Consider the following 19,060-nt stretch of genomic DNA (forward strand, 5'->3'; position numbering starts at 1 on the left):
TGAACGTAGGTCCATGTTTTGGTATAGCCCCATATAACGATACCTCGGTATAATGGATTTCGGTATCCCCATATAACGGATTTTCGGTATTTTGAGAATTTTACCTACAAGTTTTAACCGAATTATCTGTAATTTCAACATTTGACATTTGAAATTCCTCTCCACCAAAAATTTTCAAGAAAGGTCGATGTATTCATAAAGCTCCCATATAAAAGTACCTCCCGATTTTAAGTAATTTGATGATTTTAGCTACAATATTCAATCGAACTAGCAGTAATTTGACATTTGAAGTTCTTAGTGGTCACAACACATCTCCATAAAAAAATTGTCAACATAGGTCCATGTTCGGATATAGCTCCCATATAACGGTACCTCCCAATTTTTAGTAATTGGCAATTTTAGCTACAATTTTTAACCGAACTAACTGTAATTTGACATTTGAAGGTTGTTGTGGTTACCACACAACTGCATCAACAATTTTCAACATAGCGCCAATATAACGATACTTCCCGATTTTTGGTACTTTGAGGATTTTACTTAATATGTTTAACCACGTAGGTCCATGTTTTGGTATAGCCCCAAAACAAACCTCCCGATTTTCCGTACCTTAGCTTTATTTCTTGGACGAACATTCTGTAATTTGAAATTTAAAAGCCAACAAAAATTCTGAAACAAAAATTTTCATTTAAGTTCATATTTTCTTATAGCCCACATACATATGTACCTCCGAACTAGCTGTTAATGACATTTGAAGTTCCCACGTTATGTACCGATTTTCGGTATTTTGAGGATTCTAGCTAAAATTTTTAACCGAATTAGGAGTTATCTGACATTAAAGGCTCCCATCAAAAACTGTCAACATAGGTCCATGTTTTATTATAACCCCTATATAACGGTACCCCCCAATTTCTCGCCCACCAAAAATTGTCAACATACATAGTTAGATATAGGCACCATAAAAAAGGGCCTCCCGAATGAAGCATTTTATATTATCTGACATTTTAACGTACCCACTTAAAGTTGGGGACAGGAATGAAAACTAATTATTCCATTTTTGTTCAGAATATTTTATGGTGGAGGGTATGAAAAGTTCGGCCCGGCCGAACTTAACGCTTTTTTACTTGTTATTATATAATAAAGTTGAATTACAGTATTTATACATTAGGTATTCTTCACATACTTCCTCGATATATTCAGGTGACCAGAATAAATAGTTTGAAATTATTAAAGCCTATGTAAAGTGCTTTTGACTTTAATATATTCAAAATATAACAATATTTTTTGTACCAAACATTTATTTTAACAGTTCGAGTTATACGTTACAGACTTTTTGACTATCATCCCTTATAAGTACACCTATTCGACTTACCATAGGCATAATAAAAACCGCAACAAAACTTTTAAATATTACATGATTTCAATATAAATTGGTCCAAATAAATAATTCACTTGAAATGTCTGTGGAGTTGTTTGGGAAAAGTTTAACTTTCCATTGAAATTAGACGGCAAACGTCATGACTGTCAGTCACGAGTTTTGATGGAATGACTGGCCTGGACAAGTTGTATTGACACGAAATGAAATTGTAAAGTTGTACATTGTTGTGTCTGGGGCTATAAATATACCACATATGTATGTAGATTCATGTGTGTGTATCTATGTCACAAACAAATTTTCGTACATCTTTGTTTGTCACATACAAATGATGTGGTGGAAGGATATTTGCATATATGCAAACATGTGTGCGTGTGTGTGAGTTTGGAAGATGTTAATTTTAATTGATTTGGCTTTTGTTTAATTAACTCTGGTATTTGATAAAGAGAACACAAAGTCACTGACAATATGCACACAAATACAATACATGTACATACATATATCACATTCACAAAACATGATGACATATTCACTTGCTTTTGCTCATGTTGACAAACTATTGTCTGTTGTTCTGGCTGGTATCATTCTTAAAGACCAAATGATGGACAATTGTGACAGATGAACATTTTCGGGTGAAAGGGTTATAAATTAAGGTCGAAATTAATAGATGTTAGGCAGTCTGCTAGAAATAGAAGAAGATTATGTGGTCTTCTAGAGATAGAAGACCTTTATCTAGTCTTCAACAAATAGAACCCCTTCTTGGTATTTAATATATAGAAAACCTTTTTGTTGTCTTCTGGAGTTAGAAGATTTGGGCTTTCGGAGTTAGAAGAAGTTTAGGTGGCCTTCTCGACTTAGAAGAGATAGAATCTCTTTATGTGGTATTCTATATAAAAAGCCCTTAGATATAGAGTTAGAAGACCCTTACGACCTTTAGGTTAGGTTTAAGGATGGATGAATGGCTGTGCAACCTAATAGTATAGGTAGCTTGTTCACCAGCAGACCATTGGTCTATTGCGTTCATCCTGAGTAAATTGAAGATGGTGAGATAACGTTAATGAACGAGTTTTACGAGTTATTGCTTGGTGAATCTAAGATGAAGAATGAGATGAGGTTGTGTTGATGAGTTGTTCATATTCCTTGCTGGGTTGTTCTGGAAACAAATAGAAGGAAGGTTAGGTTTAGGGAAGTGCAGCCTGTAGTGCAGTTTGTAACTGTGTCACTCGGATACCTTCCGGTCCATTGTGATCATCCAAAGAAAGTAAGAGGAGAGTACTGTAAAGAAAAAATATGATAGAAAAAGAGAAGAGAAGCAAAATAAAAACGGAAGTAATGAAAAAGCATATAAAGTAATTAAGTAAAATCGAGAAAGGGAAGTAGTTTTAAGAGAGAAAAAGTTTGGGTATTGATGGTTGGAAGAAATTCGGTTCACGTGTTCAGGTTGCGCTGCACTTCAGATTTCTGATGCTGTTGTAGATTAGAGAAGGTTCCACAGTTGAATAGAAGGTTTGACATGGTGGAAAGTGAACACCCACAAATCTATGCCGCCTGAAAACCAGAGCTGGATATCGAGACAGGAAGTGCTCGATCGGCTCCGTTTCCTCCTCATCCTCACAGAGTCTGCAGTAGTCAGTAACGTCATCGTCCCATTTGATGGTAAAGGCCCTGATATAGCAGTGTCCAGTAATAACTCCCCTCATTACTCTAACTTCAGCTTTACTCAGATTCAACAGAGAGTTCGTTCTTTTGGCTGACGGAGTTGGCCAGATGGATCTTGATACAAGGCACCAAGGTTCATTATGCCATAATTCACTGGCTCTTTAGTCAGAGAACATATCAATATTTTGGAAAAAGTGACAAATTGATGGAGTCAGCGATTGCTAGATCTGTAGACTGCGATCCTCATCTAGCTAATTCCTCTGTTTTTTCATTACCCATAAAATCGCAATGTCCTGGTACCAAGCATAGTCGATAGCTGTTAGTTAGCGTTTCCAAGGCTGTTCTACACTTGAGGACAACCTCAGACTTGATGCTACAGGATTTGATGGCTCTAAGAGCCGCTTGACTATCTAAAAAGATAGTCACCGGTTCAAAGGTTTCTGTTTCCAGACTTTTTATCAATTCCGCCTTACAAATCGCGAAGATTTTAGCCTGGAAAACACTACAGTTGCTATTTAACCTGTAAGTGTACTCAAAACCCAACCTTTCACAGTAGACGTCAGCCCCAGTACCTTCTTACATCTTGGAACCGTCTTTATAAAAAGCCAGACCGTTCAGAGGGGGGTTACTGCGGTTCCAGCCGTCTCTACTAGGGATAGCGACATCTATATCGTCAAATCTCAGGACTGGTGATATACAGTCGCTTAGTTTTCAACGTTGGTCCACATTGATACCTGATTCATTCAGGATACATTCTTGCCCATAGGCACAATCGGGCCAGAGATTCTGTTCATGCAGCCTTAGGGCACCACGTGTTGCCTGACACTTACTGCTGAGGCTTAGAGACCTTAATTTCAGCATTGCGTTCAGAGCAGCTTGGGTTGTGCTCCTGGTTGCTCCAGTTATCGAGAATCGAGGCAGCTCTTTGCACCTTGTCTATTTTGCTGAATGTTGATTTTTGGCGCAGAGAGTGCCACCAGACAAGAGATCCATAGGATAAGATGGGCCTCATCACGATGTTATACAACCAGTGTATAATCGATGGATTTAGACCCCAACTTTTTCCAATGAAACGTTTGCATCAATTAAGTGCAACTAACCCTCTCTACGCCCTCTCCTCAACATTCCTATTTCATCGTAATTGACAGTCCAGGATTGTACCAAGGTATTTTGATTCGGGCAAGAGCTGCAGCTGCACTCCGTCCAGTATTGGAGGAACCAAGACGCCGAGCTTACACTTCCTAGTGAACATTACCAGTTCTGTCTGAGTTGGATTTAAATTTGGGCAATCTAGTTTCTGGAGCGGATCGATCTTTCGAGTTCCTTTTGCCAAAAGGAACTAGTTCCTTAATATAGTCCCATAGTTCCGAGAGCGATATAGTTCAGTGAATCTTTCTCTTGCATCGTTCTTTCTATTTCCTTCGTTCCACATAGTTCCAAAACCGATATAGTTCAATGAATCTTTCTCTTTCGTCGTACTTTTTATTTCCTTCGTTCCACAGCAACGATGAGAGCACTCCACCCTGGAGGTTGCCTCCAGTTACTGTTATCCTAATTTTTGTCTCCCCGATATTGGAATGTATAATTCTGCTTTTTAGCATATTATTTATCCAACAGGTGTGCTAACTATTTTAAGTGATAGGTCAATGGATTCATTGTTGAAAGCAACGTTAGTTTGAGTTTTCCATGTTCCTTTCAATATGCAAAGCAGATTCCACAGATTTTCCTTTGATATAGGCATGCTGTGAGTTGCTTAAAGATGCGGTGTCTATATGACTCTTAATCTCCAGATCGATCAATCTTTCGTCAGTCTTAAGGAGAAACCACCGTCCTTACGAGAAAATCTCACGATTTCCTGTTCAGACAGTTAATCACCTTGACACCCCTTCGCAAGAAGGCGCTGTCAAACTGACTATCCCCCTGATCTTCCGATCCAGATACAATGGCTGACCAAAGACCGATTTCAAAGAGCAACCAGTGACTGTAGCTGATTCTCCCATTTGGGTCAGCTCTGTCGATGATTGTCACTTGGCCGGTTTGTCGTATGGCTTTCCAAGTGCGTCTTGGAGTTAACTTTTCCAGAGGAGGTAGATGCCTTCCATCTCCTTGGTCATCGTCGTGCATCGAGAAGTCATCGTCTTCTAAGGTGAGGGCTGTGGACCATCGGAGGGGCGAATGCGCTTCACAGATTTATATTGTGGAGCATTATTCCTTCCTCCAGAAGACGATGTTTCCTTGGCTGACTTTTGCGAAGAATCTGCCTTTGAGGCAGAGTCCTTCGCCGGTCGATCACCCTTATGGGCGTCCGTTGGTTTGGGGGTGCACTCCATAGGATTTTCCAGTACCTTTTGGCTCGGGTTAGGCTTCGGAACAGATTTCGGCACAGCACCTTTGCCAGAGGCAGTGGGCTTTGCCGGCTCTACTACTTTATCCAGGAGGAAGATCCGTTCCACCTGGAGCTCGCGATGAAACTCACGTTGGTAAGTTCTTTCGAACTTCCTTATGAATTTCAGCTTGCCCCTGATGAGGTAGACCTTCCTGTCCGAATGCAGGTTCGCATTTCGCCCTACGAACTTGCGAAGATAAGATACGGCACGTTTATAGTGACTCGCATAAGATGCTTCTCGGGCAGGTGCAACCTTTGAGTCGCTGCCTGTTGTCGGGGTCTCGTTAGATTCCCAGTCGTCGGACATCGTTTCAGTTGAAGTAGGCCTTTGAAGCTTATTGTCGACATGTGCCGACACAGGACCAGTCGGAATCAGACTTGCCTTCGGTTGGGCATCAAGATCCAAACCCTTTTTGTTAAAGCCACACCAGTCTTCCTGAGTAGACTTGGCCGAAATCACGGTGGTGTCCAGCTCATCATCAGTTAGGGTCAGATTGTGTACCAATCACTCAGGGAGTATGTCCCCACTATGTTCATCCGGGACAAGCCTCTCCAGCTAGTCGGGGAGTTCCCTACCTTACCTTTCTAGACTGTCGTGAATAGTTTTCGCCTACAACTACGGTCCGGTCTGCCGTGGACTGGTTTTCACCAGTCCTGGCTAGATCGTGTTCCATTTGAATTGCGGTGTCGTCATCTATTTTTGGGGTTAAAATTGATGCTCTTGTAACGGGCACATCTGTTGGTGCCAAGGCATCCACACCTAAAACAGCCGGAAGGAAAGTTTAGTAGTTATATAACATTGCTAAGATGCTTGGCAAAGTAAGGAAGGATAATGGAATCTATGATTGATAGGATGGTGAGAGTATCTATGTCATATCTACTTTGTTGACGGTATTTTCTTTTCTGGAACAAGGGCCACCTAAAATGTAGATGTTTGACAGTCTATATTTCTTCTGCACAGTATTCAATGCATTCTCATCCCATTTTGAAGTAAGAGATCTCACCCTGCAGTTACCCGTGATAAGTCCCACAGTGATTTTTATTCCAAACTTGTCGAGTGATAGAAGGTTGGCGGTTCTCCGAAGAGAGGCCAGATTTCTTTGACTCTCCTGCATTCAGGGGAGTGATCTTCGATGTGCTTTCTCCATGTAGTTTGCCGATTTAGTTTCACATTGGTGGCCGGACAATTTCAAGCAAAGTTTACCAATATTGAATATATCGTGCAGAGCTTTAATGCAATCAAGGATAGCTGGAGAAGTAATGCTCCGGCCACTTGACTATCGACATATATAGTCACCAGTCCTGTAGAAATGCCTTAAATGCCTTTCACAAATTCTGTTGCTTTGAAAGCAAGAATCCCTGACTCTCGAAGCCTGAAACTGCATTAGAATAGTCCTTTGCACACTTGATAGCTTGGAAAGTAATGCTTTGCAAAACGGTGGTCCAAGATTGTACCGAGGTATTTTGCTTCCGGAGAAAGTGTCAGTCGATGGAACTCTGTCCAAAACTGGAGGCTGGAAATCCATAAATTTTGCCTTTCCTTGAGAATAGTACAAGTTCCGTTTTCTCTGGGTTAATGCCACTTATCAGCACTACCACATCATTCGCCTAGGCCACTACCTTAGTTTTTAGTCGGTCGAAACATATAAGAATTTCATTTGTCAGCGTGCGGCGTGTTCCTGTTAACAGTTTTCCTCACTAGCTGATGATTCTACTTTTCATCAACCATCAATCCGTACCACTAGGTTAGAGAAAATTTCTTTGTTGGATGGATTCAAGCTTCACATTATTGAAGGCCCCTCTATATCAAGAAAATCCGCCAAGGCGGTGTCTAAAAGAAACCACCACATGCAAGGCGGTTTCCACTGCTTTGCCCTTGAAGTAGATATAATGATCTGTTTGGAATCTAATTGTCGCCTAATTTCCAGATCTTTAAAGAAAAGGAAAAAAACTAATTGATCTAGAGCCTACCTATGGATTTGGGATCCTTGCTTAACCTAACCCTTTCATTAACTAATTGGTCTACAGCCTACCAATGGATTTGGGATCCTTGCGTAACCTAGCCCTTTCATTAACTCCTTCTATAGACTCACTACAACTCACTCAAGAGCTCCGTTTATCTCTCCAAATTTCAGTCTTACTGAAATGCCTACAAGTCTCCAAAGCCCAACTGAGTTTCATTTTACTGGCAAGATTGGATAAATGTTTACTCCACCATATTGGTTGGGATTTCTTCCCAAGATAAGTGACTGGGCAAGATTCAACGAATCAACGACTCACTCGATTGTGTTAATGCTATTGCTTCCGAAAAATTTTGAAGCCGTCAGCCCTCTGAATTTTTCCCAGTCCGTTCTCCTGGATTTCTTTAGAGACTCTGTATTACTCCATTTATAGAGTTTTGTGCACCGAGAAGGAAGACTTTTTAGATACCCTCAAATTATATGAGAGTTGTTCATGTTAATGAGGGTTGTATCGGCCACTTCCACCCTAAATCTGTTTTGAAATGTTGAAGTTTTACCCCTGTCTATATTGACTTACATCGGATATTAGTTTTACTGCTTTTCCAGTGGAAGTAGGGAGCATTTTCATCGCATTCAAAGATTACCTAGCCTATGCTCCACCGCTCGTCCAGCAACTTATGCGTGACCTTGCCTGATGGAACGTAGTCCCAGTGCGGCAAGTGTATCGAGGACTGCTTCACCCTTCTTCCAACCGTATTTTTGTTATATCACCTCTACTGTAATTAGACAGAAAAATTAGGTTAAGATTCTTTTAAGCGACTATATCCCATTCGAGGCGGAGAACACCGTATAGTTCTTGCCGCACGGTAAGCTCACCAACTTTTATACAAATAAGGTTCCTGGACTAGGGCTTTGTCGATGTCTAAGATCGCAGCAGCTTTGTAATGATTCAGATTTATCTGAACAAAGATAAGCGTTTGCTGATTCTTCCTCTTATTGGATTTTTGATTAAAAAATTTTGAAGGGATTTGGAAGCAAAACTTTCCTAGCCCTAAGTTTAGCACTCCCCATTGACTTTGTAGATAGTCCTCTCTTGACTTATCGGTGAAAAACTTGATGACACGTCCATGATTCTTCTGAAAGCAGTAAATAATCCTCCTCTTTTACAGCTGAAGACCGACTTTCTGTTTCCAAACTAACTTTAATATTCGTTGCAACTCAATTGAAGGAGGAGGAACCCATTCTGAAGTCACCATCCCATATGATATGTCAGTGACAGGTACAGCTGCCGATTTACTGTCTTCCCAAAGCGAGCCAATATTCTTAACTGCCTGAATAAGAAAGTCTAAAAAAAAACAAAAACATTGTTCCACAACATCCCATACGGGACAAGGGAGACTTCTCTCATATCAATGAGTGCACCCCGATTCATATTTAAGCTCAATGATATGGGACCTACTGTTTATCGCCGAGTCCGAACGGCGTGTCCTAAGACACCACTTGTAGAGAAGTTTTTCAAGGCTGAAATACTCAGGAAATGTCGCCAACATTACTGAGGGGTATTTTGCCACCGTTGAAAAATGTTTGGTGTTGCCTGGCCGGGGAATCGAACCACCGACCTTCTGCGTGCAAGGCGGGCGTGCATACCATTGCACCACGGTGGCATCCGAATAAGAAAGTCTACTGATTCCTTATTCTCGCTCCATGGTCTAGCCGTACATTGTCCTGATCAACCACCAATGAAAATTGTTGATGCGCCCATTGCAATCAACATTGTCTATGATTGCTAGCCAGAGATCACCTGGGACAATTCTTCTCACAGTATTGTCATAATGCTTCGGATTATATGAGAATGGTTTCTGCGAAGAGCTGAGCTTCACGTTATTCATGTTCGCCTTCTCAGACAAGCAGGGCTTAGACGAAGATGCCCTGATTGAAGAGATTTTGGTTTTTCCTGTATTTATCTTCTCACTACCTATCTCGCCACCGAGTCATACCACGCAGACGAATGGACCAACTGTGATGTGTCAACTTCTTTGCGGCAGGAGGCTGTTCCTCGGACAACCTATTCACATCCACTGGTTGTCATTTTGGATTGGTCGACTGAGGACCGGCTGCCTTTAAACAATTGCCGATGTTACAATCCCGTTTGCTCGCGTTTGCACTTAAGCCGAATGGTTTTGTTGAAGTGGGAATTTCGCAGACAAGAAGTTCTCTCGCAGTTGTACGATAATAGTTTCTTTCTAACTTGAAGTTAAATCTTTTCAACTGAAATTGCCTTACGTGGATAGTGTTTGCAACCAATTGCAATATGTGACTGCCCTTCAGAATAGTTTCTTGTCCATTGTTTGATTGTCATTTTTGAGGTCTGCTGTATCAGTGAATCATCCCTTTATTGATGGATGATTCTCCGTTACCACTATCCTTATCCAGTGTTTTTTATCTGTGAACAAAGATTCGGCCCAGTTCGGTTCAAAAACCATTCCAACGCATCGGAATACAGTATCATGACTGGAGGTGAGGGCATGCCTCACTGTCATGTCCACAGCTTCAGTCTCCTCTGTTAGTGATAAATTCTCCCAAATATCGTCCAGGATGCTCTCCTCCTTAGGGATTATATGGATGGTTTCCTCAGTTATATTGGGGAGAACCTGTAACGTGGTTTTAGGTTAAGTAAGATTGGGAACGATGATGTTGATTCATGTTTCGGTGTCGACGATGTTCGTTAATGACGAACTGCGTTGATGATCGGGAACGACGAGCCTGATTGACAATCGGGTTCTGCGCTGATTGTGGAGACGAAGCTGGTTTGCATTCCGGTTCTACGATATAACGATGATCGGGAACGTTTGACGACGACATGATGGAATTCGGAAACTCGGCTAACGATGATCGTGAACTCGGCTGATGAACGACGATGATCGATGACAGCTGTCGATGAACGATAATCGGGAACGTGTTGATTGATGATTTTGGGAGGTCGGCTGATGACGATTCGGTGCGACGATGTGATAACTAGCTAACGCTACAATAGTTACTGCTACGATCTCGTACAAGCTACTACGTATCTATATAAACAGGGAACCGACGTTCATGTGGAGGACAGAGTACTGAAGAACCTGTGTGGAACGGAAACCGAAGCTTCCATGTGGGACAGAAGGCCGAAGTCTCTGTATGGGACGGAAGGCCGAGGCTTCCGTGTGGGACAGAAAGCCGAAGTCTCTGCGTGGGTCGGAAAGCCAAAGTCTCTGTGTGCGACGGAAAGCCGAAGCTTCCGTGTGGGTCAGAAAGCCGAAATCTCTGTGTGGGACAGGAAACCGAAGTCTCTGTGCGGAACAGAAAACCGAAATCTCTGTGAGGGACAGTAAACAAGAATTCACTGTGTGAAATGTATTAATGGGACAGCCACAATGGGTAGTCCCTTCCAAAATTTGCAAACGCAACTCGCCACCAAAGATTACCTTGGTGGATAGCAAGCCCTAGCAGTAGCAAGCTGACTTCAACCACGAAAACTGAAATACTTAAGGTTCAGCTGGTATGAAGGGTATGAGAATTATTCTGCATTGATGACAGCAAGCGAATGACTTCAATGAATGACAGGGGTAGATGAAGGTGCCGTTGATTGCTTGCATTCACTGCTACTATGAAGGCAGGGGTGACCGTAGGTGTTGTTGTATGTATGTGACATTTGTCACGTTACAAACCCTGTTTTATTTTCAGTTTTTTTTTTGTTTTTGTGAAATTTCGTATAGCCACGAAAAATTGATTAGTCTCCTCATAGCCTCCTTACAACGACAAAGACATGAAAACTAAGTCTAATACTCGTAGATGTGCCCAAGAATCAACGAAACTCCGTTCAAATACAGTTGATACCCCATTAGGTCGGAGATCACAATTTAGGGTAGGAGATCACTATCTGATATATATTGTTACGGAATTGGGTTTAACTAATCTCAGTGTAGACGTTCTTTTATTCCCCAGTACGATTTGTACCAAATAAAACAGGGTTCGTTTTAGATTACGCTTCTACAATGCTTTATTTACTCTATTACACTTTTTCGGAACCGACTTTAATTACTAAGCACACAGTTTGTCTCTAGTTGGCACGCAGCTTCCTTTTCTTCCTTTCCTTCATTTTTAAGCCTAAAAAACAACTAACTCACCGTTGCTGATCCCACCTGTATTTATCCCAAAATCTCCTTGTTCGGGAATTCTCCAAAAAAAATCTGGTAACACACAGACGCACATTCGCACTAAGCGAACAACCACACTCACATACGTGGGCGAAGATCAATGCAAGTGGACAAGCACACTTATGACGTAATTACAATAACAAACATAAAGAAAGTACAACAAATGGTAACAAATACTAAAGATAGCTAACTAAGCGATAATTGCATGGTTATGGCAAAGTAAATGAAAACAAAAGCACATCAATAACATGTAAAGTAAGAACTGGAATGATTAAGAAAATTCTACATGGTAGTTATTACTGCTTAAATAAAATAACTGTGTAATAAAACTTAAATTAACTTAAACCTAACACTTACATTCGTAACAATATGTTGCTCATCCCAGAGGTAAACTGTGGAATAGCTAATTCACCGAATTTGCTCGCGACAATCCCTCCCTCCCTCAATTTCAACGGGATTTGGGACCGGCTTCAACGGAGTTTAGAAGACCCTTATTTGGTAGATATGGAAGAACACCCTTATATGGTCTCCCAGAAATAGAAGGCCCTCAGTGATGCTCTAGGGTTAGAAAACCCTTTACTTGGACCCTTCTAGTGATAGAAGATCCTAATGTGGATCCTTGGAAATAGACCACATAATATTGCCTTGTCTTCTACAGGTAGAAGCAGACCCTATGCCGTTTTCTCTATAACCCTTTTCACATAATTAAAGTTTGCTATCTCTATCATTGCCTTTTGTATGTATGTGTATTGTAACTGTTGATTATGCCTTAGTTAATTTACAAATACATTGTTAATCCTAATGATAAATATTAGTCTTACAATTTTAAATTTTGAATTATTTACTTGTAATGAAATTTTCTTCTTTTGAATACAAATGATGAAAACTAAACACACATACACATTGTGTGTGACCATATGTTTATCACATATTGTGTGTTCGTACATAGATTTGTTTATTGTGGCTTCTTTTAATTAAATACTTTTATTATGTTGGCTTATAAATGTATTTAATTTAGCAAATAATACTTTCATGATATTAACTTATAATGGGTATTAAGAGTATCATTATAAGTATTAAGAAGTCAGGACTTTTGAGAGAATTAGAAATATTTAATTTGCTGTATTTAACACTTTATTAGAATTACAAATGTTGAGTTATTAATGTGAGGTAGTTAGTAAATGGAGTAGAATATGCTTCGAGCAGAAACTTCGGTGAGATGTAGTATATGTCGGGAGTGGCTGCATCTCAGGGGTTTCTCTGGACCCTTCCATGAGTGAACACAGCCCCCATTGAGTCGTCGTCGTCATCAGAATGCCCCATTCCGCCGCAATACCCCCAGCAGCACTTGCACCTGCACACGCAGCACTTTCTTCTTCTTTATTTTCTAATTCGTTTTCCGAATGTTAGCGACCAATACAATACAAATATTTTTTTATAAATACATATGGATACAATATTTGTAATATTTTTGTTTATATATTGCTTAGTATATCTGCAAACGCCTCTCTATCTCTAGCCTTAAACAATAGGGTTGTAATGTCTCGGATGCCAGTCCATTCTGTGATGTTATCGATCCATGTTGTCTCCTTTCTACCTCTAACAGGCCTTCCTTCTATCCTTGTGCGGATTACAATTTGCAGTAATTTATATTTTTGATTTCGCATAATATGTCCCAAATACGCTGTCTTTCGTCTTTTTATAACTGAGATAAGTTCTCTTTCGCAGTGCATCCTTCTTAGAACATCGGCATTTGTCACATGGGCTGTCCAAGGAATTTTCAGAACTCTCCTATAAATCCACATTTCAAAAGCTTCAAGTCTTTTTATATCAGCAGTTTTTATGGTCCATACTTCCATTGCGTACAATAGCACTGACCAGACATAGGTTTTGATAAAACGAATCTTTGTTTCAAGATTAATGTCATGACTCGTAAACACTCGTCTGTATTTTGAAAATGCTTCTCTGGCCGCAGCACTTAACGCCAGCAATTGTTGTTCCAACCCCTGAAAATGCATCCTTTTTGTAATTTAAATGCAATGGATTCCGAGGTAAGATAGAAGAAATTGTGGATTTCATGAGTCGGAAAATATCAACAGATCGGTGGTGCAGAAAAACAAACCAGCAAAAATCCGTCGGATTCGTTATTCATTACATAGCCCATTACAAGGTAATGTAAACAAATATAACTACTTATATTACTACGACTACAAATCTTAGGGTTGTGTGTCCAACGGTCACCGTCGCCAAGCGAGCTTTTTTGACAAAATAAAGAACAGATGGTGGTGCACATGTTAGCGTTTAACGTGGCCGAATGTGTAGTGTGTTCGGCTACAAATCAGAAGTTCGCATGATCAAGTACAGCAGAAAGCGAAATAAAATAAAAAATATATATAGTGTGTTGAAATTGAAAACATATTTCACCTTCACTGTTCTAAAAATATAATTGTTATACCCTCCACCATAGTATGGAGGGTATATTAAGTTTGTTTTTCCGTTTTTAATGCATTAGAATAATCATTTGCGACCCCATAAAGTATATATGTACATTAGGGCTATAACCAAAAAAATACCACCACATAGCCGTGTAGAGCATGGAAAACTATTATGTAATACGGCGTCAATTTTTCTCTATCGCGAAAAAAGTTTCCGCACCAAATGCATTGAAGTTCAGTAATGCATTTTTTAATTTTAGCTGTTATGACAACATATTTGCATTTAATTAAAATTTGTATTTTTTTGTAATCTAATTTAAAATCATTATCAAAGCGTTCTGGACCAATTTGTTCTCAAATCGCGCCATTTCGGAGCATATTAGGAACTTTTGATACTATTGCAATTTTTGCTTTTTATACCCTACACCACTATGTGGGGAGGGTATTATAAGTTGGTTTTGCCCAAAAAGTTTGTAACGCATCGAAATAATGGTCGTAGACCCATACTTATATATACAAAAATGAATGTCTCGACCAGCTGAGTCCGTCCGTCTGTCCATCTAAACCTTGTAATCACGCTACAGGTCACAATTTAGATCGGATCGTCACGAAATTTTGCATGTTGATGGGGGTCCCGGAGGGGATTTTGATGATGGTCGGATAATATTTAGAGGTCGGAAAGGGCAAAAAAACTTAGGTGGATAAAAAGACAACGTTTTTTTCCAAAGCGAATATCTCAGCTTCTATATGGGGTATACCAAAAGCAAAATCTGACAACTAAAGTAGAAAATATCACCTTTCTAATGATGTAAAGTAGGTGCTCGTAGGTGATCAAACAACGAAGATATCACAATAGTAGCAAATAAAACACCAATTTTCATTTTTGCGATTTTAATTATATTGACGAATATCACAGCTTAAGTTGTAAACTTTCCAAAAGCAAAGCCTGACTATGAAAGTAGAAGATCCCGTCTTTACAATGATGCAAACTAGGTCGGCGTAGGTAACCAAATGACGGAGATATCGCAATAGTCGTTAATACATCCCATTTATCCATTTTTTTGGAAATCACGCTACAGGTCGCAATTTTGATCGGATCGTCACGAAATTTTGGGGGTTAATGGGGGTCCCACAGAGGAAGAAGCCTACTGATTTTACTGATGGTCGGATAATATTCAGGGGTCAGAATGGGCAAAAACTTATTTGGAGAAAAGGTCTACGTTTTATATCAAAGCCAATATCTCTGTTTCTTTAAGAGGTATATCAAGGAAAGTAGAAAATATCACCTTTATAACGATGTACAGTAGGCTGTCGTAGGTGGTCAAACAACAGAGATATCGCAATAGTCGGTAATGCATCCCATTTTCCGATTTTTTTGTAATCACGCTACAGGTCGCAATTTTGATCGGATCGTCACGAATTTGGGAGTTGATGCGAGTCCCACATAGGAAGAAGCCTATAAAGTTTGGTGATGGTCGGATAATATTCAGGAGTCGGAATAAGCAAAAAGCTTATGTGGAGAAAAGTCAACGTTTTTTCTTATGCGAATATTTCCGCTTCTGTTAGGAGTATTCCAAAAAGAAAGCCCGCCAATGGTAGAAGAAAAGATATCCTTTATATTGATACAAAGTATGTTGGCGTAAGTGGGCAAACAACCGAGATATCGCAAAAGTCACTAATATATCCAATTTTTTTAATTTTTTGTAATCACGCTACCGGTTGGAATTTTGATCGGATAGTCACGAAATTTTGGGGGTAGATGCGAGCCCCACAGAGGAAGAAGCCTATTGATTGTGGAGATAGTCGGATAACATTTAGGGGTCGGAATGGGGAAAAGCTCATGTGGAGACAAATTCAAAGTTTTATTCTTTGTGAATATATTAACTTCTAGTATGGGTATTCCAACGGCAAAGCCTGTCAATAGAAGAAGAAAATATTGTAAATTGGTGTAAAGTAGGTTGGAGAAGGTGGCCAAACAAGGGATATACCACAATAGTCGGTAATGCACCCAATTCTTCCATTTTTTCCAATCAAGCTACAGGTCGTAATTTTGATCGGATGGTGACGAAATTTTGGTTGCTTATGGGGGTCCCAGAGAGAAAGAGGCATATTATTTTTGGTGGAAGTCGGATTATATTCCCAAAAGAAATGTTTACCAGTGAAAAGCTTATGCACAGGTGTAGTGGTGTAGGGTATCACATGGTCGGCCCCATCCCGACTATAGCCTTTGCTCACTTGTTCTTTATAAACTCGTGAATTTTATGTTTATATTTTTTGTACCTACCGGACAAAAGAATATGGGGTCATTTGCAACGAAGTCGCGAAAGTTACAGACTGTTTTTTTTGACTTTGCCTGTGAGAATCGTATATATTTTTTACAAAAATACAACACCAGTACCACGAGGGAAATTTGGTCCTAATAATGAAAACACGTTTCTATTATCGATTCGATGAAACAATTTTCCGCGCCGACTGTAATTAGTAAAACCCTTTTGATATTTTTTCTACTTATAATTTAAAATTTGCTTTGTTTGAATAAATATTCATAGAAAACAAGTAAAAAAGTATCAGTCAGGCTTTGCCGACAGTATCAGTATCAAAGTATCAGTCAGCCTGTGCAAATTGAAACACTTTTTTCACAAAAAACTTATGTATTTAGGGTGTTTCAAAATTTTGGTCGTATGAACCCACAAAAATGTTGATTAGGATTAAAGTTCAAAAATTTTGCGGAAAAGGTACTTAAAGGAATGGACCGACATAGACAATGGGGGTGCAATAGGGGGTTTTTACACCCTTCGGGCTATTTTTTCAGGAAGTGTGGACTTGCCCCTGAGGAAACTTGTACCTTCGTATAGGGGACAGTGAATACAAGATGTTACAACAAAAACCAAGGCGATTCGAGAGCAGGTCCTAAACTGAACTTTTCCGAAATTTTGTGTGGGAGGTACTCGAAGGGGTTTACCGATTGACTCCATATTGTAACCTCATCTAAGTCTGGTAGAAATTTCATAATGTGCAAAGTATGGACCAAATCGGTTACTTCCTTCAAGAGTTATCGTACTCACAAATTTTCCGAACATTTTCGAACTTTTGTGGGGGAGGTACCGGAAGGAGTGGACCGATATAATCCATCTTTGAACTTGAACTATGTTTGGGCAAAATATTACGAAAGCCAAATTTTGGACCGAATCGGCAGATCTGTTCGAGAGTTGTCTTGCGCTCCAACCTCTACACACGGTGTTATAGGGTTTTTTGTAACTTTCAGGCTATTTTCTCAGGAAGTATGGACTTGCCCCTAATGAAACTTACAGCGTCGTATAGAGGACAGCGAATACAACTTGCGTAAACAAAAATCAAAGCGATTCGAGACCAGGTCCTAAACTGAACTTTTCCGAAATTTTTTGTGGGAGGTACCCGAAGTAGTGGACCGATTGAGTCCATATTGGAACCTCATCTAAGTTTGGTAGAAATTACACGATGTGCAAAGTATGGACCAAATCGGTTATTCCCTACAAGAGTTTTCGTGCGTACAAGTTTTGCGAACATTTTTTAACATTTGTGGGGGAGGTACCTGAAGGAGTGGACCTATATGGCCCATCTTCGAACTTAAATCGAATCTGGACAAAATATTTCGATACCCAAAATTTGAACCGAATCGATTGATCCGTTCGAGAGTTATCGTGCGCACCAGCCAGCCAGACAGACAGACAGACGGACAGACAGACGGACGGACATTGCTAGATCTACTCAAAATTGTCTGAAACGGATATCGTACAAACATACTTGGGGTCTAAAACCATTATTTCGATGAGGCACATTTTTGGTCGTATCAAAGTGTAAATACCCTCTTTAGCCTAAAGGCTGAGGGTATAAAAATACAATTCTCACAGGCAAAGTCATTAAAAACTGTCTGTAACTTTCGCGAATTTGTTGCAAATGACACCATATTCTCTTGTCCAATAGGTACAATAAATATAAACATAAAATTCGCGAGTTTATAAAGAAAAAACAAAAATTGCAATAGTGTCAAAAATTCCTAAAATGCTCCGAAATGGCGCGATTTGAGAACAAATTGGTCCAGAACGCTTTGATAATGATTTTAAATTAGATTACAAAAAAATACAAATTTTAATTAAAAGCAAATATGTTGTCATAACAGCTAAAATTAAAAAATGCATTAGTGAACTTCAATGCATTTGGTGCGGAAACTTTTTTCGCGATAGAGAAAAATTGACGCCGTATTTCATAATAGTTTTCCATGCTCTACACGGCTATGTGGTGGTATTTTTGATATTTGCAAAAAAGTGCAAAAAGTTATAACCCTAATGTACATATGACGAAAAGTCAAACATATTAAACTTTGATGAAGCCATGGTTTGCACTGTTATAATTCGCGAAATATTGCAGTGTGCCACGAAATATGACCACAAATGGATTAAAGGAAGTGTTTTTAATAAAAGCTCATAAATGTGGCTAAAAAAGTTAATTTGCGCGGAAGCTATGACCGCGGAAACGAATAAAAATAGGTAAAAACACGTCGAAGCAAACGAGTTTTTTTACGTTGTTATTGGAATGGCGGTTAAACCGTTTAAATAACAGATATCTGTCCAAAGTAAAAGTAGAAGAATATAAAATGAAGATTACACTTCTAAGGTATCACATTTCAAAATCTCCAATACATCCACCATTTATGGATGCTGACATTTTCAAGCCAGATTTTAGGTGTTTTTTGTATTTTTGATCTAACTGCGACGCGCATTCGGGTATTTCAAAAAAAACATATAATAGTATCAAAGTACTCGCGATTACGCATAATTTGATATGTATATAGACTATGTTGCCAAGACAGCATCACAGTAATCCACTGCCAAAGGCCAAAATTTAGTGCGATATTTTTTTCGAAAAACCATATTTTTTGGGTACAGTATTTACAATATCATATAAATCATAGATCGTGAAAATCCATCCACTAAAACGGCGAAAACGGCAACTGCAAAAACCGAAAAATGTTTTTGAAAATATCGCGGATTTAATCGCGTTTTCTGTGGATCGTT

This window comes from Musca autumnalis, unplaced genomic scaffold, assembly GCF_047663935.1.
Source record: "Musca autumnalis isolate F117 unplaced genomic scaffold, ASM4766393v1 scaffold_2, whole genome shotgun sequence".
NCBI lineage: Eukaryota > Metazoa > Arthropoda > Insecta > Diptera > Muscidae > Musca > Musca autumnalis.